The sequence below is a fragment of the Anolis sagrei genome, chromosome 1 (genome assembly GCF_037176765.1).
Source record: "Anolis sagrei isolate rAnoSag1 chromosome 1, rAnoSag1.mat, whole genome shotgun sequence".
Lineage (NCBI taxonomy): Eukaryota > Metazoa > Chordata > Lepidosauria > Squamata > Dactyloidae > Anolis > Anolis sagrei.
The window spans coordinates 183,010,555-183,034,164 of NC_090021.1; the positions used below are offsets into that span (position 1 = coordinate 183,010,555).

Here is a 23,610-nt window from a genome sequence, read left to right on the forward strand (position 1 = left end):
GTATTGACTTGGGTATAAGCCGAGGGTGGGAAATGCAGGTACTATGGGTAAATTTCAAAATAAAAATAGATAACCAATAAAATTACATTAATTGAGGCATCAGGAGGTGAAATGTTTTTGAATACTTACATAAGACTGTAATTTAAGATAAGACTGCCCAACTCTGATTAAATCGTTATTCAAACCTCCTTTAATGTAAACATACTTACGTATCCTTCCAACAATAATAAAGCGAAAGATAATAATAGAGTAAAATAATAAATGTAATAACAATAGGGTAAAATACTGTAAATGTAATAATAATAATAATAAAAAGTGTAAAATAAATGTAATAAAAATAATGCTAATAACAGAGAAAAATAATAAATAACCTTGACTCCAGTATAAGCTGAAGGGAGCTTTTTCAGCCTAAAAAAGGGGCTGAAAAACTAGGCTTATACTTGAGTATATACAGTAAATCCATGCTTTAATGTGATGAGGCACTGATCTCTAGATCCTTTTCACATGTACAGTACTGTTGTCAAGCCAGGGGTCATTTCTCTTATATTTGTGCCTTTTTTCTGCCTTAGCATTATTGCTATTGGAATTTGTTTACTTGATTTCATTTTAGCTTTCTAATCTGTTAAGGTCAATTTGGATTCTGAACCTGTCTTCTGTAGTAACAGGAAGCAACCCACCACAATTTGGTGTCCTACACATTGTGTAAGCAAGCATGCCCTCTTCTATCTAAACCATCATACAAATAGTTTCAATAATACCAGTTCTGGGACAGACCATTGTGTCACCTCATTAGACACTTCTTTCTGATTTTTTTTATTGTGTCAGGAGCGACTTGAGAAACTGCAAGTCACTTCTGGTGTGAGAGAATTGGCCGTCTGCAAGGACGTTGCCCAGGGGACGCCCGGATGTTTTGATGTTTTTACCATCCTTGTGGGAGGCTTCTCTCATGCTCCCACATGAGGAGCTGGAGCTGATAGAGGGAGCTCATCCGCACTCTCCCTGGATTTGAATCTGCGACCTGTCAGTCTTCAGTCCTGCTGGCACAGGGGTTTAACCCACTGCACCACCGGGGGCTCCCTTTCTGAAATGAGGAAACATTGGCAAAAATTCATTTGGTTCAGTCTGCCAATCAGTTTCAAATCCACCTAATAATAACACTGTTACGTTCCCATTTTACCTTCTTGTCTGCCAGAATAGTAGGGCCCTTATTAAAAGCCTTAGTGAAATCAAGATATACTACAATCATAGTGTTGGAAGAGACTGCAAAGGCCATCCAGTCCAACTCCATGTCATACTAGAGCCGCTCCAGTCCCCTGATCAACTAAGATTGTCACTATCTTTTAAAAACTATCTCATAATTCCTCTGCCATGACTTTTCTTTGAGAAACCGATGATGACTTCTAGTGACCACAGCAGGCTTTTATAAGTGTGCACGGATTGTCTGATGAGCTGTTCTAGAACAGTAGTTCCCAACCTGTGGTCCATGGACCACCAGTGGTCTGCAAGAATTAAAATAAGGTCCACGGCCTCCCAGTTACTACATCATTTCAACAAAAGTGACTGGTCTCGCAAAACCCTCCTATAATGCCAAAGCTTATTAAATATGGTTTTCTTTGGTTGAGCAGATGCCGACTACTAGATGGCATACGGTTCAGTTTCAGAAACTAGATCTGATGTGGTCAATGCAGTTTTCTGAATCAGCACCTCCAATAACCAAACCGAATCTAAAGTTGACCAAAAATTGATTCGTAACCTTTTCAGTGCTAATGTTGGAGAGTAGTCCCTGGTCAAAAATAGGTTGGGAACCATATTTCCTAGAATCATTCCTAATATTGATTAATATTAATAAATAGAGATCTATAAATACTATAGAAATATATAAATGCATAAGCTATGGTCAGAGCGTGTCAAATATTTTTGTCCAGAAAGTATTGTACAATTTTGAAAGTGTACTGCAGAAGATGAGTCCCAGGAGGTTCCCCATCCAATATAAACAAAATAGCCTTAAAATGTCAAATTTAATGGCTTTTCAAAATAAGCAGGGAAGGTTTTTTTTTCTCCCGAAAGAATGCTTCTAGACATTTGGCAAATGGTGTTGGGAGGTATGTAGGGGAACAGATTGTGAAACATTTAAAAAGTGAACATTTCACTGAAATGATTTAAATGGTACCTAACTCCCTTTGAAAACTGTGAAAACCGACTTTTCATTTATGCCATGACTATTGTTGGAGTCGTGGCCAACTGCATGCTTCTCATGTAGTTTGGAAATGTGAGAAAAATCAAAAGATTTTCATGTCTTCTACTATTAAATCTTGAGCAAATTATAAGGTATAATAGCTTCCTAGAGATCCTTTCAAGAGTTTTAATGAAACGCTTCAAAGGGTGTTTGAAGAAGGAACAATAGAGAGATGGTCATTCATCTTCTGTAAAAATAGGTCTTTCTATGCTGGAAAAGTAATGTACTCACCAACCCCTCCCGGCTTGGTTTTAGAGAATAAAAAATATAGCAACGATGATTAAGCCTAAGCATTATATAACAGCAAGAGAACATAATAGATAGTGATAATCACTATGCTTCCCCCTCCTCGAAAGAATGTCCTTTATCTTGATTTGAAATAACAGATGCCATAACACAAGGTATGCCTTTCTTGGGCAAGTTACAGTCTCTCAGCCTCATAGTTCTGAACAGGTTCTGCTTAGAAAACTCTGTGATAGGTTCCCGTATTAATCAGTAATCATTTGAAGGCACACAACATCAGTTGACATTTCTGTTTCCTTTTTACTTGTGTATTTACCAGTTTTTTAATACCGAAAATGAGAGAGAGAGAGAAACCAACTTTGATGGGCTTGCTTAGAATTGCTACATGATTTTTCATAGTGAATATTATGGAACTTGTATAATTATGTAATGTGAAGGGTCCCAAGATCAAGTGTGATCTCTTCACATTTAGGACAGTGTTGCACTCTCTATAACAATGTTCTCAAGTGCAAATTTCACCACTCTTCCCTTTTAAGAATAAATAGCACTCATTTGTTTACATTTGGGAAAATGAAGATGCAACCTCACTTGAAGACACGGAAACTGGATTTACCCTCCCTAGTGCAGTCTTAGTCCAGACAGTGAGCCACTGAGACCCAAGCCAGTAGTGTTGGTAGCCCTTTTGAAGTGGAATGCATATGATATTATAAGATGTTGTTGTTGTTCATTTGTTCAGTCGTTTCCGACTCTTTGTGACCTCATGGACCAGCCCATGCCAGAGCTCCCTGTCAGCTGTCACCTCCCCCAGCTCTTTCAGAGTAAAGCCAGTCACTTCAAGGATGCCATCCATCCATCTTGCCCTTGGTTGGCCCCTCTTCCTTTTTCCTTCCATTTTCCCCAGCATCATTGTCTTCTCCAAGCTTTCTTGTCTTCTCATGATGTGGCCAAAGTACTTCAACTTTGTCTCTACTATCCTTCCCTCCAGTGAGCATCCTGGCTTTATTTCCTGAAGTATGGACTTCTCGCAGTCCAAGACACTCTCATCACTTTCCTCCAGCACCACAGTTCAAAGGCATCTATCTTCCTTCGCTCAGCCTTCCCTATGATCCAGCTTTCACATCTGTAGGTGACTATGGGGAATACCATTGCTTTAACTATGCGGGATATTATAAGATACTTACCTAATATATGTCAGTCACCCTATTATGCCCTCCCCAATCCAATCCAAACAGTTACAGCATAAAGGGTAACAACAACAACAACACTTTAATATTCCGTCTTTCTTCCCAAGGGGACTCAGAGCGGATTACAGTGTACACAGATACCGGCAAATATTCAATGCATTGTTACTGTAGTATAGTGTGCCTTTAAGATACAGCCTTGGGTGGCCACACCGGCAATGCATTGTACTACTGGATGCTTTGATAAAAGCTCTCTCTCTGTAGTAAATGTAGTCGTTACCCCTACTCGTGTTGAATAAACATCGTTACCTCGGGAACTCCGCTGGCTGGTGAGTCTGTCACCCGAAGAACATTACATGGTGTCAGAAGTGGGATATAAACCTCTCCTGTGCTGCAACTCTGAAGCTAGAGTTCCCAGATAAGGAATACCAAGACATGGAGTCATTTCGTCCTCCTCCTCCTCTTGCTATGCAAGGCAATATGCCTGAGAACTGGAGACGGTGGGAACAGGCGTTTCAGTTATATCTTTCTGCAGCAGGACTTGAAAGTGTATCAAAGAAGCGGCAGATAGCTATCCTGCTACATTGTGTGGGAGAGGAAGGAGTTTCTTTATATAACACGTTTGTTTTTGCCGAGGAGAACCCAAAAGATATTTCAGAGGTTCTGGAACAGTTTAGGACTTATTTTTTACCTCGGAAGAACATTGTTTTTGAAAGATTCTGTTTCTGGAACCATATACAGAGTCCTGGGGTTAAAAATGAGCAATTTATTGCTGAGCTGAAACTGAAGGCAGTCAGCTGTGAATTTGGAACGGCAATTAATGACATGATAAGAGATAAAATTGTCTTCAGCATCAAGGAAGAAAGACTGAAAGAAAGGCTGTTGAAAGAGGCTGATCTTACACTTGAGAAGGCCGTGGAGATATGCCGTGTTGATGAGATAACTAGAGCTCAGCTGAGAACTATGGCAATAACATCAGAAGAAGTGTGTGAACTACAACAGACCCAGGGAGATAACCAAGAAATTGCAACTCAAGCTCTTAAAGTCAGAGAGTTAAGACACAGTGACAAATGGAAAAATCGGAACAAGTGTGGTTATTGTGGTACTGCTCATGAACTTCGTAGGTGTCCAGCGTTTGGAAAGACGTGCAACAAGTGTGGTAAAAAAAACCATTATGCCAAACTATGCAGGTCAAGGGTCACCAATCCTGAGAGTACACAAGCCAGACAACACATTCATGAGTTGAACGTAAGTAATCTAATGATAGGAAAGCTGGATGAAGAAATGATGGATACAGGTGTAGCAAATAAGGCAGGATGGTATGCTGATATTGCAATAAGAGATTGTATAATTAATTTTAAATTAGATACTGGAGCTGAAGCAAATGTGTTACCATTTAGTATATTTTCTAGAATACCCGGGACAAAGCAAATGTCTAAAAGTAATGTAGTGCTGGTAGCGTATGGTGGAACAAGAATACAACCAATTGGAACAGTTGAGTTTGAATGCACAACAGTAAAGGGAGTGTATAATTTATTGTTCTATGTGACAGATTGCTCAACAACCCCATTATTAGGTAGACCAGCTTGTGAGAATTTGGGCTTAGTTCATAGGGTAGATCTGATACAGACAGAGGGGTTATTAACACAAGAAAAATTGCTCAGCTTATACCCAGAAGTATTTCAAGGTCTTGGTGAGTTTCAAGGACATCACCACATACATATTGATCCAACAGTGGTTCCTGTTATCCAAGGATGTAGGAGAGTGCCCTTTGCCATACATGACAGGTTGAAAGATACTCTCAATCAGATGGAAAGTATAGGAGTTATAACAAAAGTTGTAGGACCCACAGATTGGGTGAGCAGTCTTGTCATTACTGAAAAAAAGAATGGGAATCTGCGTATATGTCTTGATCCTCGAGATCTAAATAAGGCAGTGCGAAGACAACATTATACCATCCCAACAGTTGAGGAAGTTCTAAGTCACCTAGCTGGAAAGAAAGTCTTTACAATAATAGATGAGAAAGATGGCTATTGGCAGGTAAAGCTGGATAAAGCATCATCAAGATTATGTACATTTAATACGCCTTGGGGAAGGTATTGTTTTAATCGTTTACCATTTGGGCTCAAGTCCTCAAGTGAAGTTTTTCAACAGAAAAATCAAGAAACATTTGGGCATATAAAAGGTGTATATATGATTGCCGATGATATGATTATAGCAGCTGAGACAAGTGAACAACATGATGAGATTTTACTCCAGGTAATGGAAACAGCACGTGCCAAGAATATCAAGTTTAACAAAGAAAAGATCCAGTTTAGGGTAGATTCCGTTAAATACATGGGCCACATTGTGACTGCAGAAGGAGTCAGGCCAGACATCGAGAAAGTAAAGGCAATTCAAGAAATGAAAGCTCCCAATGACAGGCAAGGGGTGCTTAGGTTTTTAGGGTCAGTACAGTATCTGGCAAAATACATTCCTAAAGAGGCAGAGTTGACAGCACCATTGAGAAGTTTGTTAAAGAAAAATATTATTTTTCAATGGATGCCAGAACATCAGAAAGCTTTTGATTCTATCAAACAAAGATTATGTAATGCACCTGTACTGCAATATTTTGATGTGACAAAACCAGTTGTTATTCAAGCAGATGCATCAAAAGATGGCTTAGGAGCATGTCTGCTGCAGGACAATAAGCCAGTGTCCTATGCCTCAAGGTCACTCAGTTCAACAGAGAAAAATTATGCCCAAATAGAGAAAGAATTGCTTGCTGTTGTATATGCAGTACAAAAGTTCCATCAGTATGTGTTTGGTAAAATTGTTTTAGTTCAAACTGATCACAAGCCTCTAGAATCAATTCATAAAAAACCAATAGGCAGCGCCCCGGCTCGTCTGCAAAGAATGTTGTTGCAGCTTCAAAGATATCAGCTTAATATTGTATATACCCCAGGTAAATTTATGTATCTGGCTGATACCTTGTCAAGGGCCACTGTTGATTTGCCTGGAAGTCAGGAAAACCCGATGGGAGATGAGAAAGTTATATATGAAGTCAACACCTTAGCCATGCACCCAGAAAAAAAGGGTATAGTGCAAGAAGCAACAAAAAGTGATCCCCAACTTAGGATGATTCAAACATACCTAAAGCAAGGATGGCCAAAATATATGCGAAAGGTAGCTCCAATAGCAAAACCTTTTTGGCCGGTTAAAGATCAGTTATGGTGTAGGGATGGGGTTCTGTTAATGGGAGAAAGAATAATCATTCCAGCAAATCAAAGACAAAATGTACTTGCACAACTGCATGAGTCCCATCAAGGGATTCAGAGAACTAAAGAAAGAGCAAGACAGTTGATGTACTGGCCTGGCATGTCAAAAGATATTGAGTTGACTGTTGGAAGTTGTTCTGTATGTGCCAGTTTCGCCCCAAATAATCAAAAGGAACCACTTAAACCCCATGAGATTCCGGAAGTGCCATGGGGGAAGGTGGGAGTGAATATATTTGAACAGGACAACCATTCTTTTCTGTTGGTGATTGACTATTTTTCAAAATATCCAGAAGTAATAAGTTTACCTGATAAAACGGCAAGAACAGTCATTGTCAACCTGAAATCTGTGTTTGCTCGACATGGAACTCCATTAGTTGTTGTGAGTGATAATATGCCATTTGCAAGTCAAGAATTTAAGGTATTTGCTAAAGAATGGGGATTCGAACAGTGTTTTAGTAGTCCAGGATACCCACAATCAAATGGAATGGCAGAAAGAGCCATTCAGTCCATAAAACAACTTATACACAAAGTAAGAAATGCAGGTGGGGATCTGTATGTAGCATTGTTGGAGTATCGGAATACACCTGTGACAGGATTATCGTACTCCCCTGCGCAAATATTGATGGGTAGAATGTTGAGAAGTAAACTGCCTATAACAACTGACTTATTATGTCCTAGGATTCCTATTAATGTGCGCCAAGATCTACAAAGAGCTCAGGAGAGACAAAAACATTTTTATGATCGAACAGCAAGACCCCTCCAGCCATTAAAAGAGGGAGATTTGGTATGGATGCAATCTAAGGACCGCAAGGAAAGATGGCTTCCTGCCGTGGTAACAGAAAAATGCAAACAATTTCGGTCATATCTAATAAAAAATATGGAAGGTCGTGTATATCGACGTAATAGGCGGCAATTAAAACTACGGAAACAGATACCTGAATCTATCATTCAAAGAAACACAACACATAATGGCTTTAAAGGGGTTTCTGTGAGCAAAAGTGATGCACTCGTAACAACAGATAGACAGCCAACATATGTAACATCATATGGCAGGCCAGTGTTTGAGCCTGTAAGGTACACTCCGTAGAAGGATGGTGGTAAAGACCATCTTCAACGGTGGGCTAAGTACTAGTGACCTCTGGCCTCAAAGAAGACAAGTGTATTTTCTCATCTGTCTAGTTATGTTAATGAAGTTTGTAAATTTTAATGAGTTATTTCTTGTAATCTTGATATGTATTTTTAATACTCTTATAAAATGTATTCTTTGTAAAATGTGTAGTTATTATGTTGTGAAAGGGAGATGTAGTATAGTGTGCCTTTAAGATACAGCCTTGGGTGGCCACACCGGCAATGCATTGTACTACTGGATGCTTTGATAAAAGCTCTCTCTCTGTAGTAAATGTAGTCGTTACCCCTACTCGTGTTGAATAAACATCGTTACCTCGGGAACTCCGCTGGCTGGTGAGTCTGTCACCCGAAGAACATTACAGTTACAATGCAATGAGATAAACAAAAACAAAGGCAAAGGCTTCTCCTTTCATTTTCGGCTTTTGGAAACAGAAAGGTACAAAAGAAAGGTATGTATTTTGGTGTTTAAAGTACATATGGGGAAATTTTCTTGTCCAAAGGACCTTATTTATACTGGTCAAACACCTTGACATGTCAGAATGGGCAGAGCCAATCCTGCTTTTAGAATAAACTTACTTTGCATCTACCTAAATACTCTAAATAAATGCACCGGATCCTGTCTGATCTTAGAAGTTCAGCTGGGCCAGTTCTGGTTTGCAATTGGATGGGAAACTGCTAACAAATTACAGGTGATTCTAGGCTATATTTTGGAGGAAGGAACTGGCAAAACCACCTCTGAGTATTCCTTGCCCAAAAAAAAAAAATCCTCTGAAATTTATAGGGTCCTCATAAACTGGCTTAAAGGCACAAAATCACACATACTGTCTTATAATGTATACACACATTAATTATACATAGCAGTAATCCATAAACATGCCACCCTACTGTTTGGAGATCTATATAAGAGACAAAGCATATACTGTACTCATTGATTGGTCACCTTTATATCCTATTTTTTCTTCAAGGAACCTAAGGCAGGATCATGTCTTTTCTTCTCCACACATTGTCCCTTCAACAGCCTGGTGAGGTAGCTGGGAAAAGACTAGCACCCAGTGAGTTTCATGGATTGCTTGTGATTTGAACCCAGATTTTCCAAAGTAATGCTTGAGCAACTAACCAACATCAGTGCTCCTATTTATAGGACATCAAATAACCTTAAAGATGTATGCAAAGTTCTGCATTAGCAGTGTTTTGTTCCCATGAGAAATTGCAGTAATAGGCTGCCCTACGAAACCACAAGAATGTCTTCAACTTTTCCCATTCTTTTTTTCTCTCCATGTGCCCTCTGGTAAAACACTAATGATAATTAAAATTATAAAATATCATTATAGTCCATCCCTTTCATCATGCAAACACAACAGGCATTGTCCAGGAACTAAAGGAATATCTAGTCAGGAAGTCCAGAGTGAAGACATTTACAGTGCAGTGACGCATGGCAGTTGAAATGGTATCAGACTGCATTCATCTTACAATGCACACAAGCAGTCACCTGTCAGCTGATTCTCACCCAGGGTGGATAGCATTTGTTGGAATCCAACCCCACACTGCCCAAGCCTGCTGTCCCCAATGAGGAACAGTTAGTTCATCTTAGTATGTAGTTTGTGTATTGAGATCTTCCTGCTTGTTTGTCAGGAGGAGAGATGTAGTGCTTGGATATTTTCCCCTCTCTTTCGAATCCTAGAACAGACAGAGATAGAGAATAGCTTAGATCCAGTTCTTTTCTATTAAGAAATGTAGTTATTATTTTTGTAAATAAACCTTTTGTAACTGTTTAAGATTGAACTCTGCATGTTTGCCTCCTAAGCTCGTAATTCTTTACAGCCACAACACTTCACGCTCTGCTTGCTGTGAGCTAAATGCTCAACTATAAGCATTATGTTTTGTATTTTGGATGCTCTGTTTTTTTGGGTAGTTTTCCCTAACAGCATTGTAGTCAAACAACCACCCCACCTCACCCCAGAGCTTTATAGTTCATCAAGGGTTCAGAAATAAATACGACTTTTCCCCTTTAAAAAGACTCTTTCCAGACCTGTGCAGGATCAAAGCATCAGAAGATCAAGAATAAACCAGCAACAGCTATCATATTTGTATCTGTCCTTCATGATTTTCTATATAACTTTTATCTATCTGTATACTTAGCTTAGAGAAAACAATTATGCTGGGGAAAATGGAAGGAAAAAGGAAGAGGGGCCGACCAAGGGCAAGATAGATGGGTGGGATCCTTGAAGTGACTGAATTGACCTTGAAGGAGCTGGGGGTGGTGACGGCTGACAGGGAGCTCTGGCGTGAGCTGGTCCATGAGGTCACAAAGAGTCGGAAACGACTGAACGAATGAACAACACATCCTATATCTATTTCATAGAATTATTAAATGTAAGAACTTTTTTATCAGAATATAACTAGATAGATCCAGATAAGATCCAGAGACCTTCACCTTCCTGTAGAGAGATTTCCTGGACAGGAAGGGTGGGCAAACCCCCTAGGCCTTTTTCCAAGTCAAAGCAACCAGCCAGAACTGTTGTTTCAGAGATGAGTGATCTCCTGCCAGACCCAAACCTGTTTGTCTGTCTGCATGTGGTAAACCTCTTTTGTTGACAACCAAGCCTTTGAGTACCCAAAGGCTGAAGTCCCTACCTTTGTTTGGTATGGGACTGGACACTTGAGCTCATCAAAAGCCATCAACATATCTTTACTCTGTGTTTCCCAGACTGTGCCCTCCTTTGGGGGGGGGGGGGCAGCTCTGCAGCTGACAGGTCCTTCATTCTGACCAATCCCTGGTTGCCCTTCTCTCCTGCCAATCAATCCTGCCATGGATCATAGCCAGCCTCTTTTCTGATCAATCTGAGAGCAGGAAGTCTGAATAGCTATCAGAAATGTATAAGATATCATGTATTTCTCTGTATGTTTATACTTGTATTTTTTGACGCTAGCCATGCTTGTATCCTTTCTGGCCAGATCGTAATTAAAGCCTCTGTTACCTGTCTTCACCTCTGGTGAATGTGTTCTTTAATCTGAAACTTTGAGTGCTAATGTAAAAACTCGCCAGGCAGGACCCTCCTTTAACCGTGGTCCACAGTCTAAATTCGACCTCAGCATTAACAGAGCTTGGAAAAAATCCTGTTTTGACTTCAGCTCTCAGAATCCTCCAACCAGGATAGTCACTATGAGTTGTAGTCTGAGTTTTAATATGCAAGCTTCCAGCACTACTGTGTGGACCCAAACTGAAAGTGGAGTTAGAAGTTTACTGCCCTTTGTCACATTCCCTGCATGGCCAAGAACAGGAGCAGTCTGTGCCTGCCTATATTGAGAAACTTCCAGACTAACTGATCTACATCAGAAACAACAAGTAGGCTCGGGTCAAAGCAAAGTGTTGCAGCCTCCCCTAGTTTGCATGTCCTGCTTCATTAATAACTTTTGCCCTCTCACTTGCACTTCTGATGCTCCTTGTCCACCTGTGCGCTGATTTTCATCTATGCCAATGTTTCTCAACCTGGGGGTCGGGACCCCTGGGGGGGTCGTGAGAGGGTGTCCGAGGGGTTGCCAAAGACCATCAGAAAACACAGTATTTTCTCTTGGTCATCTGGGTTACATGTGGAAAGTTAAGTCCAATTCTATTGTTGGTGGGGTTCAGAATGCTCTTTGATTGTAGGTGAACTATAAATCCCAGAAACTACAACTCCCAAATGCCAAGGTCTATTTCCCCTAAACTCCACTAGTGTTCACATTAGGGCATATTGTGTATTTGTGCCAAATTTGGTCCTGATCCATCATTGGTTGAGTCCACAGATGTAGCTGAACTACAACTCCCAAACTCAAGATCCATGCCCACCAAACCCTGCTAGTGTTTTCCAATGGTCATGGGAGTCCTGTGTGCCAAGATTGGTTCAGTTCCGTCGTTGGTGGAGATCAGAATGTTCTTTGATTGTAGATGAACTATAAATCCCAGCAAGTACAACTCTCACATGATGAAATGAGTCCCTCCCCCCAACCCCACTAGTATTCAAATTTGGGCATACTGGGTCTTTGTGCCAAATTTTGTCCAGTGAATGAAAATACATCCTGCATATCAGATATTTACATTACGATTCATAACAGTAGCAAAATTACAGTAGTGAAGTAACAAGGAAAATAATTTTATGGTTCGGGGTCACCACAACATGAGGAGCTGTATCAAGGGGTCGCGGCATTAGGAAGGTTGAGAACCACTGATTTATGCAGTATTGGAAGGTGTGCAAATCAACCTTCTTCACTTCACTTGAGAGCAGCTGGCCAACTTGGAGTGCATCTACACTGTAGAATGAATGCAGTTTGACACAGCCTTAATTTCCACGGCTGAATGTCACTGAACCATGGGAGCTGCACTTTTAATAGCTTTTTTTTCTGCCAAAAGAGTGCTGGTGCTTCATCAAACTTCAACCCACAGGATCCCATTGCAGTGAGCCAGGGCAGTTAAAGTGGGCTCATACTGCATTCATTCTAAAGTGTAGATGCACCCGAAGTGGTACAAGCCTAGGTTGTAGAGTATATATAGCACTGTCTTCCAATACCCCATCTTTCTTTAGTTAACTTGTCGCTTGTGTTAAGTCAATCACCCACTTTGTTTAATAGTAGGACTGGCCCTAATGTCTAAAGTCACTGTTACCCTGAGACAACAGTGGTCAAAAGGGGAAGGAGAAATAACTAGGAATCAAAATTAAGGGGAAATGGTTAACAAGTTGTGATGAGGAAGGATTCAGAGCCAGCTGTCAAGGCAACAGCTGGTCCAGCTCCTCATTGAGAGGTTTGGAGCTTGTTTCCCATGACTTGACTCAAAGAGGCACTGGAGAGGGAGGAATAAGAAGAGGCAGAGGAGAAGGAGAATATGGCACTAAAGAAGTGCATTGCTCCTTCAGTAAAGCTTGTTTAATTCCGCAGGCTTACTGTTGCTAGAGAAGGTCACAACACAAACAGAATGATCGTTTTAAAAATGTATGCTGAACCATATTTCCCAAAGATGCTACTGGTGCCTGTGAAGAAAACACTCCAAACTGTTTGCTTTGGAATACAGAAGGCTGGTGATTCTCCACATATGCACATTGGATTCTCAGTTCAGCTTTTTAAAAATAATAGCGCCAGGATATTTTGAAGTTGATAGTGACAGAAATCTGTTTTAAAAGAATCAAGCGGTAGAATATCCCATTTTTCTTGTCTTTCTAAACCTAGCCTGGTGCATGGGGCTAGTTTGGCACAACTTGCAGATCTAATGTCAGTACCTGGCGTTATAGGGGAAACACCACAGTGAACATGAGCTATCTAGGGCTGACATTTTGATTATTCTTTAAAAAAAAACAGGTTATATTTATAAGATTTGGAAATCATGCAGCCCTGTGGATCGTGTCAGAATGTAAATCCCATTATCCCCTGCCACTGGCTGTGTTATTTTGAATGGACAGAATTTGCAGGCCAAAAACCCCCAGAGAACCACACAGTTTCTAAAATATAGAAGAGATGCGATTACATCTGCTGGATGATGGTGATTTATTTTACAGTATTTATATTTATTGCTAACTGCTACTTAAGGCAACCTCATGAAGGAGAAATCTCCCAATAAGCCTATTGTGCTGAGGTCATGCAGACTCAGGTCTGTGGCTTCCTTGATTGAGTGTATCCATTTGGGATGTGGTCTTTCTGTTTTTCTATTGCCTTCTATCTTAACCAAGAATTGTTGTATTTTCAAGTGAGCCATGTCTTCTAATCGTATTGATAAAGTACCCCATCTCAGTTTAGTCATCTAGCCAGGCTTGATTTGCTTCTAGAGCAGTGTTTCTTGTGAGAGGAAGCCACAGGGAGGAGGGAGCAAGCTTGTTTTCTGCTTCCTTGGAGACTAGGATGCGGAACAATGGCTTCAAACTACAAGAGAGGAGATTCCATCTGAACATGAGGAAGAACTTCCTGACTGTGAGAGCCGTTCAGCAGTGGAACTCTCTGCCCTACGGAGGCAGTACCTATTGATCTACTTGCATTACATGCTTTCGTACTGCTAAGTAGGCGGAAGCTAGGGTTGACAGCTGGAAGTCACCCCGACTCGCAGGTTCTGACTGCTAACCCTCCGGTCAGCAGATTTCCTGCAGTTAGCGGTTTTACCTGCTGTGCTGCTGCAGTCCTGCATGGATACAAATGCATGTCATAAAGACAGTTGCTGCCTGTTATCATTATCAGAATATGAAATTACTGCACCCTGAAATTATTTTTAAAAAGACAGCTTCCAGAATTTCCCACCTGACATGTCCAAGGGATGCTCCAATTCAATGCCATTACAGTAATCTAGTGGAGGCATTCCATAAGTCACTGTCCTCCTAAAGCTAACTTTTCTTCAAGTTCAAATGTATTTGGAACAATCTTACCTGAGTTGCAGCATTTTGAAGGGGTGTTTCCAATGGATATGGACTTCCTGGTCTTTTGCTGTAATTTCCATATTTATAACCTAGTGACTGAAGACTAGTTGATATAACCACAGTCGTATTTCACACACAGCAATCCAGACTTTCACACCTTATCACAATTTTCAAATACTGAACAATGTTTATGTGACTTTCAAGGTGAAAATTGAACAGGCAACTCCCTTCATTACCCATTGAACTGCATCTATTTCCTCCAAGAGGGATAACGAACAACTTAAAAATTAGATTACCATAATGAGCTTTTGATTGGGGCAGCCCTTAAAGACTGCACCCTCAGGATTTCTTATTCACATATTGTATTCAGTTAACAGGTTTGTGAATTTTCAGAGGAGAAGGGAAAGGACCCGTAATATCCTCCAGGGAAAGATACAATAAGAAAAACATTAAAGAGGCAAAATGGCTCATTTAATGTTTGCACCATGAAGGATGAACAGGGCCAGTTTGAATGGAGGGAAAACGCAGCAAATCTTCCTGCCCACACAGTTATGAACACACGCTACAGCTCTTTCGCCCACCATAACCTTTCCTCCCCGCAGCTCTTCTAAGCCACAATCTCTTGGAAAGAGGCTGGAGTTCAATGAGTTGGAGAGAATGAGAAATAGAGAGCAAAGGGATCTTGAAGCAGCGTTGAGGCTGAAAGAGGTTGTAGCATAAGTTTATGTAAACTGGAAGTACATCTACACTGCATAATTATTGCAGATTGACACCACTTTAACTGCCATGGCTCAATACTATGGAATCATTGGAGGAGTAGTTTTGACATGATCTTTAGTCTCTTTTGCCAAAGAGTGTTGGTGACCCACCAAACTACAAATCCTAGGATCCCATAGCACTGAGCCATGGCAGCGAAAGTGAGGTCAAACTGCATTCATTCTACAGCATAGATTCATCTCTAAAAAGCAGACATTGATTGGGACCGCCTCTAAATCTTCTAAGAGGCCATTTCAAATCTTGATGTTGGAAATTACAACCTTCTTCAAGCCTCTGGCAATTTGTTTGTTTATAATCCTATTATTTACTTATTGTATGTATGTTCTGATATGCAGCTTTCTTTCCTTGCTCTATGTTTTTCCTGAGAAGTTGTGGGAGGGGCTGCAGACCACATGATCCGCCTGAGATGAGCACATAGCACAAACTTTTTAAGACCGGGACTGCTCAGATCGCAGACTTCCAAACACTTGCCTGTTGTTTATTGTGAGAGAGATGTTCTGACCAGATGGGACAGAAACTATCTCAAACATAACTATAACTGACTGACACATTGTGTATGCTGAACACATGAAGGTCATGAGTAAACCAAATATGTTATTTTTACCAAAGTCTACTTTATTTTGTCTCATGAGTGCATAATATAAAACAAGTTGTTTATGGGAGAGTAGATATATTTTTGGAAGTGTTTATCAACATTTCTTTTCTTTTTTTGTAAATAAATTTCTATTGAGTTTCCGGATGACAATGAAAGTGGGGGAACATATAGTTGGTATAGGAAAGTAGGAAACTATAGATTGTAGATCCATAAAAGAAAAGAGAAAGAAAAAAACAAAACAAAAACCAAATATGTATGTATATATCCAGTTGTCTTTATCTCCAGTCGTCAAGTCTCTTATGTTTTATTAAGTCGGTTTCTTTCCATGTTCTCTCTTCTTTCTTTTTTATTTCAAAGAAGTTTGGGATATAACATCGAAAGAGTGAGAACAATTTTTAGAAAGGAAAGTTTGAGAAAGAAGGGGAGCGTTAAAAGAAGAAATACCTAATACCAAAAGTAGAAAAGCTAAAAAGTGTTTATCAACATTTCTGAAGAACTGCTGTTTTTAATACAGTGATGTTATGGCTGATAGGAGACATAATACCAAGAGCGATGCTTTGTGTGAGGCAGAAAAGGTATGTTTATTTTCAGCTGAGACCCTGGCATGGATTCATGTCCAAAAGTCAACCAGAGCCCCGATAAAGGGTTGACTTTCCCTTTTATACATCTTCAAATGCAGGCAAACAAAGAAACATGCTTCTACATATGTAACATCACCACTACATCACTTTAGCATCATAGAAATATCAAATTATATCTTCTACATGCAAGGGACATATATTCATATTTTTTCTATAGTTTCCTACTTTCCTATACCAACTATATGCTCCCCCACTTTCATTGTCATCTGGAAACTCAATAAAAACTAAAGCAGCTTACAGCAATAGAGATCCATCAAGGGACCTACTTTTGACCTGTCAGGAGAGGGAGAGAAACTCCTTACTTTTAGAAGCAAGAAGATATGGGCTGTACTAAGCTGTACCAGTCTCTGGAGTATATAGATAACATGCCCCCCTTCTTCTCCCCCTTTCAACACAGATCTACTTCAGAATTCTTTCTGTCCTGTCAGCTTGGCTTCCTAACACAGAGTGAACCTGCTTTTTTCCTATATTTCAGTGCTTGCAATGTACATACAATCTATATAAATAAAAATGTAATGTTCGTTTGTGGGATTAACAAAACTCAAAAACAACTGGACGTATTGACACCAAATTTGGACACAAGACACCTAACAACCCAATGTATGTCCTTCACTCAAAAAATTGATTTTGTCATTTGAGAGTTGTAGTTTCTGGGATTTATAGTTCACCTACAATCAAAGAGCATTCTGAACCCCACCAACAATGGAATTGAACCAAACTTGGCACACAGGACTCCCATGACCAACATAAAATACTGGAAGAGTTTGGTGGGCAGTGTCCTTTGGTTTTGTAGTTGTAGTTCACCTACATCCAGAGATCACTGTGGACTCAAACAATGATGGATCTGGACCAAATTCTACACAAATACTCAATATGCCCAAATGTGAATACTGGTGGAGTTTGGGAAAATAGAATCTTGACATTTGAGAGTTGTAGTTGCTGGGATTTATAGTTCACGTACAATCACAGAGCATTCAGAACCCCACCAATGATATAATTGGGCCAAACCTCCCACACAGAACCCCCATGTGGGCCACAGCAACGCGTGGCAAGGGACGGCTAGTATATGTATAAATATCTATATTTCCAATATATCCACATCAGTGGCATATTCTCTGTTTCCTAACGGATCAGAAACAACAGGTCATTCAGTCTAACAACTGAGGCCAATTGCCTTGCATAATTACATTTGGTTGTATACCACTTGAGAAGATTCTACTCAAACGGGTTTTTGGCTCTAAAACGGGTTTTTGGCTCTTCTCTAAAAGGTTCTGATCTCTAAAAGGTCATGCTTTTCTAAAAGCCGAATATGCTGCATTGCAGGAACCTACTACCCATCAGAGGAGAGTGAAATGACAAAAGACAGCCCCCAAAGTTGAATGAAGGTTTCAGCAAAGCAGACTGTAGATGAAAAAAAAACTAGTATGAGGTTCATCAAGTATTCTGATCACAGACCGTGGTTTTCTGTACAGCTTTGAAGCTGCATAGGTCCAGCCTGGGTCACGAACCAAATGAAAAAGCAATGCCTGCCAGCTACATTCCAACTTACAGAGGTGGTCTGGAATGGCAATTGAGACTGACTTATTTCAATATCGCTCACAGGACAGCATTCACAGGAAGCTGTCACAGGGGCATCTACATTGTTGAATTAATACAGTTTGACTCATATTTGACTGCCATGGCTCAATGCTATGGAATCATGGGAACTGTAGTTTGGTGAGGCGCCAGCTCTCTTTGATGGAGAAAGCTAAAGACCTTGTAAAACTATAACTGTTGCCAATAGTAGTGCAGATTTTGAAGAGATACGAGAAGAGATTCTATTGCATCTCCATGTCATGAAGGCGCTTCAAGCAAACCCTTGTTGGGACCGCCTTCCATCTGGAAACATATGTCTTCATAGTGAAAGACAACGTTGATCAGAATAGGTCAAGACTCTGCTTTTGGAAGACAATGAGACTTGGCCAAGAGATGAGATGAACTTTTAAAACATTGTGTTTGTACATTTGCTTAACTATTTTTCATAGATATTTTTATACACTTAGTAATAATATTTTGCAATGCACATGGTTTTGTTGTGTTCTTGTATCACTTGATTTTAAATGGTATGCAAGCTGCTTGGGATCCTAGCCAGGGAAGCAAGTGGGATATAAATGAAATAAATCCACACAAGCATCGAACCCTTGTGTTGCTCAGTGTCCCTCTTGGTGCTAAAAATATTTATTTTGTTTTTCAGATCCCTTGATCTGTAAAAATCCTGGAGGCGGTCACAGAGGAGGAGAGAGAAACTGGTTTGACTGACAGCAAGTGTGGCTCTGAACTGTGGAAGTGGGTGTTTGGCTCGGCATCCAGTTACTTAGATCTTATCAGCACCCCAAGGAGATTTTTTTTATTTGGTAACTTAAATCTTATGATTCTTTTTCCTTCTCTCACTTGCGTGGGGGAGATTAGTGGGCACACCACAGCATGGCAGTTGTGTAGCTTTTGCCTGCCCACCTTTCTATTGTGTGTGACTGCAAAGCTTACAGTGTCTCTTAACCACTTAGAGACGCTTTGGATTAGAACAACCACCGCTAATGCAAAGGAAGCCAGTCCTTCAGCGTCAAAGGCAAACAGAAGAAGCCAGAGATATTCTTATACTTTCATATAAGGCAGATTCCAAAGCTCTTTTTTTGGCAGAGTCCTGCCTTTTTAGAGAATCAGTTTTCCCATATATATATATTACACAGTTATAGAAGTTTGATGCCACCTTAACTAAAGTGGTTGCAGAGGCGGCCCTAGGTAATTTTCAACAGAGAGCAAACAGTATTTTGGCACACACACACACACCCCCAACCAATCACTGATATATATTTTCTGTTCATCGTGGGAGTTCTGCGTGCCATATTTGGTTCAATTTCATCATTGGTGGAGTTCAGAATGCTCTTTGATTGTAGGTGAACTATACATCCCAGTAACTACAACTCGCATATATCAAGGTCTATTTTCCCTCAAGAGCGCCCCTGGGCAAAATCAACTATACTGCAACTACTTACTTTGCGTAATGGGTTGAGCCGCCCCTGAGTGGCTGGCAGCCAGAGGCCCCATCTACATTGACTATATGACAAGAACATAAGATTCTGACTGTAAATAGTAGGTCGGCTGCTGTCCTCTCCTTTTTGCCTTGTCTTTTACTCGTGTTGCATTTTGAAATGGTCAAATAAATAAATAAATATTATTATTACACTGACTATAAAATCCAGTTTCTGAATGCAAAATATTTGCTTTAAACTGGATTACATGAGGCTGGATGTACACTGCTATATAAACCAGATTTTCAAAGCGGATAATCTATGGCTCCTTCTACACTGCCATATAAAATTCAGATTATCTGCTTTGAACTGGATTGTGTGGCAATGTAGAGTCATATAATTCAGTTCAAAGCAGATAAAGTGGATTATTTGATTGGATAATCTGGATTATATGGCAGTGTAGAGGGGACCTCAGGCTGAATTTATACTGCCATATAATCCAGATTATCAAGCAGATAATCCACATTATCTGATTTGAACTGGATTATATGAATCTGTACTGCCACATGTATATATGACAATTATACTGACAATGTATTGTCGAAGGCTATACTGACAATTATGCTGGGGAAAATGGAAGGAAAAAGGAAGAGGGGCCGACCAAGGGCAAGATGGGTGGATGGTATCCTTGAAGGAGTTTGGGGTGGCCACGGCCGACAGGGAGCTCTGCCTTGGGCTGGTCCATGAAGTCACAAAGAGTCACCCATAGGAAACAAATAATCAACAACAACATACTGCCATACAATCCAATTCAAAGCAGATAATCTAGATTTTATACGAAAGTGTAGATGTAACCAGAGTCTACACTGCCATATAATCCAGTTTAAAGCAGATAATCTGCATTCAGTGTCGATGGGCCCCCAGATAACTCAGCAAACTATAAATTGCAGCACCTATAGGGTATCACCACAGAATCAAAGTATCAACGTGGTGTAACTGTGCCGTGTAAAACGACTCACAGACAAAACCAGCATTTAACATTCTTAACCTGTTAAGAATTCTGTGCTAATGAGCCATTGAACGGTGTTTAATGATTATGTATAGCATCTTCAATGTTCTTTGAAGTCTGGTTTCAGTTCCCAATAGAAAACTAAATGTGCCAGGATTTTAGCCATTGTCAACGGCATCACTGAAGCTCCTTCAGACACATTGTGTGTACATTGATATCCCACTAGTTTTGGGAGATATTCAGTATTTCTCTTTTTATGTTTTTGCCTCAGTTTTCTCATCTGATGAATGTGATGCCTCCCTGTTTCCTAGGAAGTTGCAAATCTTACACATCATGTCTGTCCCGCATCTCTGCCTCTTAAAGGTGCTGGCGCTGCAGCTGCATAGATATTTAATATACTCTGGGGGTTTCTCTCCAGTAAGGAGAAAACATCTCATATTCCAGCCTCTTCTCCCTTTGCAATGTTTTCAGCGTAGGCTTTGGTCATTACCAGGAAGAGCCTCCTCCAGCTCACAGTTGGCAGCGCCAGCTGTGTCTTTCCGATCTCAGCCAAAAGAGCCAGCCCAGCAAGCCCACTCCTGAAGCGCATCCAGCAGTGACAAGTCCAAGAGAAATGGACTTCAGCTGCCCACACAACCTTATCTGGGAGTGAGCTCCATTCCTCTCAGTGGGACTTACTTTCAAATAGACATGGGGCTGGGCTGTGGTTTCTTTGTTATGGTTATCGGGAAATCATATTCCCCAAAATATGGATTTTATCAAATGATAAAAAAATATCACAAACTAGTAGAGCTTCAGCCTTACAAATGGCCAGTGGACTGTTCATCCTGCCTCTGTTCATTTGATCCACCCTGAAACGCAGATCAGCCACCCACAAAAGAAAAATTGCATAATCTTCTTAACTAAACACATAATTCTCTGGAAAGTCAGCTGCAGATGAAATGGCTAAATACCCCCATTGGTCGAAGATAGTCATGTTCATCCATAGGAAAAAATTCCATTCACATACCTCCAGAAGTCTACTTTGTTTCATTCATTCACTCACAAATCTTTGCTTTAATATTTTTTCGACAATCTCGCAATGCCTGTAACTTGGAAATGTATGTATGTATTTTCAATGTACCAATGTCCCAGTACAAAAGGCAACCAGAGGCAGAAGGGGAGACCACTCAAGACACACACACACACACACACACACACACACACGCACACACACAAAGCGTTCCCCTGTTATCACAGCTGAGTAAGCCCATTAACAAAGGACATCATTCCATTGAAAAGTTAATATGTTTCCTGCTCTTGCTGAGGGATTTTCCTGCTTCCCATTAAGGTCTACTTGTTGTATGTCAGCCTGTTCAGCCTGTGATTGTGTCTAATGACCAGGTTGCTTTGGATGATGGGAATGACAATGTTGTTCATGTTCAAGTTGATTCCTTTGATGGGAATGGGGATGCTGTTCATGAAGATGTTCCTGAAGGGAATGGGGATGATGGTCTGTTTCCTGGGTCTAGTTTTAGGGATATGGGGCATGAATGCAGTTCAGTTGATGCAGGCCCGTAGCCAGGATTTTGATTCGGGGGGGGGGGGGGGGGGGATATATGAGATATATTGAGCATGGTGATCATGAGATATATTGAGCATGGTGATCAGATCATGATATGAATAAACATAACAGTTTAAATAATGTACCAGTAAGGCCTTTTTGCAGACCACCATGATAATTTCAAGCGCCCCCCGCTACATGCCTGAGTTGATGGCTTAGACAGGGAATGTCAAGGTCTTGAGCCTGGGAGAAGCTCTGAGCTGCAGTCCCAGGGTCAGTTATCTCCAGGTGCAGATTTTAATTAAGGCTTGAACAGACAAAGAGATTTTAGCCAGCAGAGACAAACAAATAAGAACCTAAGGCACTCAGCCAGATTAGAGCAGAAGCTAGTAGAGAAACCAAAACTAAGGAAAAAATCTATTCCTAGCTGTTTGGGAAACAAAGTAGATATATAGTGCCAAGTACAGAGTCTAGCTTCAGATGAAGCAATGTTGGATTCACGAATAGTTCTCCATGCCATGATCCTGGACCTTGGTCTTTGTTTGATTCCTGTTTAAGTGCCTTTGCTGTTGTTTTTGCCTTTGAAATCAAGCCTCTGGATTAATGGACTTTCTTGGACTGTATATCTGTGGATTTATTGCTCTTTTTACTTACTAATCATTTGGATTTGCCTTTTTACTGTGGACTACTTTTATTGCTGTGGCTTTTACTATTTTCAATAAACTGCTTGCTATTTTAACTCAACTGTGTGGTGTGGAGAGTCAAAGGGAATCTTGCTCTGGAGTACAACACCACTGATAAAGATCAACATATAACCTCGTCTATTGTACTGTTGATCGCTCACAATTTCTCATAATGTTTCACCAGATCATTTCCTTTGTAAATACTCAACCTGAATTGGTATTGGACTCATGTGCATGTTTACCATGTCACTTTCTGGGGGTTATGCTCCTTTTAGGGACGGAATCAGAATCAGACTCAAACTTCAAACCAACAATTGACAGCTGTTTATTTTACCACCACAGGGAACACCAACCAGCAATGACATCAGAAGGAATCCCCAGCCAACAGGATCCCAGATCCTGGCTGTACCAGTTTTGAGCCAATCAGAGGCTGGTTCGAGTATTCTGAATAGCTGTCGAAGTAAATAAATATGTTCTGTATTTTCCACTACTTGAGCACTATATTTGCTGATATCCGCTTTGACCACCCGGAATCAAAGACCTCTGCTTCTGCCTTTGCACCCGTCTGCTTCTTTTGACTTTCTGGTTGCTTTTAGCCCTCTAAGCTCCCAAAACCCAACAATGTAGGGGAACTTGAAATTACTTAACATTATCTTACACACACAGTCCTACATTTTTTCTTTTGTTCGCCAAATGATATTTGGATGAGTTTTGTGGAAAAGTTCCACCAACGGATATCAGAACTTTCTTTGCAATACAGATCTGTGGTGGCTTTCTTAACTGCTGATATAAAGGTATTTCTTGTTCATGAATTACTTACCTGAACCAGATTGATCTGCTAAATAAACTATTATTTAAAGCTCCAAGAGTTATAAATATACAGTGAGGAACTGGGAGAGAGAGTAATTGATAATTACTTTGGAGCAAAACAAAAG

At 40.3% G+C, this 23,610-nt stretch overlaps 1 long non-coding RNA gene across 1 annotated transcript; it reads left to right on the plus strand.

Annotated features, from left to right (window-relative positions):
* The first annotated feature begins 4,191 nt into the window (after nucleotides 1-4,191).
* Nucleotides 4,192-8,366, plus strand: LOC137097523 (uncharacterized). Its single transcript, XR_010910249.1, has 2 exons — nucleotides 4,192-4,908; nucleotides 7,596-8,366. It is a non-coding gene; the product is annotated as an uncharacterized lncRNA (long non-coding RNA).
* The last annotated feature ends 15,244 nt before the right edge of the window (nucleotides 8,367-23,610 follow it).